Source organism: Nematolebias whitei, chromosome 24 (genome assembly GCF_014905685.2).
Source record: "Nematolebias whitei isolate Nwh7 chromosome 24, NemWhi1, whole genome shotgun sequence".
NCBI classification, from domain to species: Eukaryota; Metazoa; Chordata; class Actinopteri; order Cyprinodontiformes; family Rivulidae; genus Nematolebias; species Nematolebias whitei.
In genome coordinates, this window is record NC_056521.1 from 81496 (window position 1) to 81900 (window position 405).

The following is a 405-nucleotide window of genomic DNA, read 5'->3' on the forward strand; positions in this document are numbered from 1 at the left end:
TTCATATATGGATGTAAGGACGCTGTCAGCAGCTTCAACGCATTCTCCAGGCAGTCCGTCATCTCATATGGATCAAAGTCTTTTTCTAACACACCTGTCATGTTTTTCACTGTGTAGCACTTTATCTGTTTAAAACAGTTGCAAGCTTCAGATATTTTTACAGGTAAATATTTGTATTCAGATGTCTTTGAGTTTTCACACTATTTTAAGCTCTGGGTTTACACAAAAGTACTGTTATAAGTCAACGTATTCAAATGTGGGCACCTTTCTGTAGGTTTTACCCCAATTCATGAATATTTAAGTAAATGCTCTCTGGCAGTGTTACTTTTTATGTGCTTATTTCTTAACAGATACTAGATTACCAAGCTCTTTTTAGTGTATTTTACTCTAAAGCACTGAATTTTT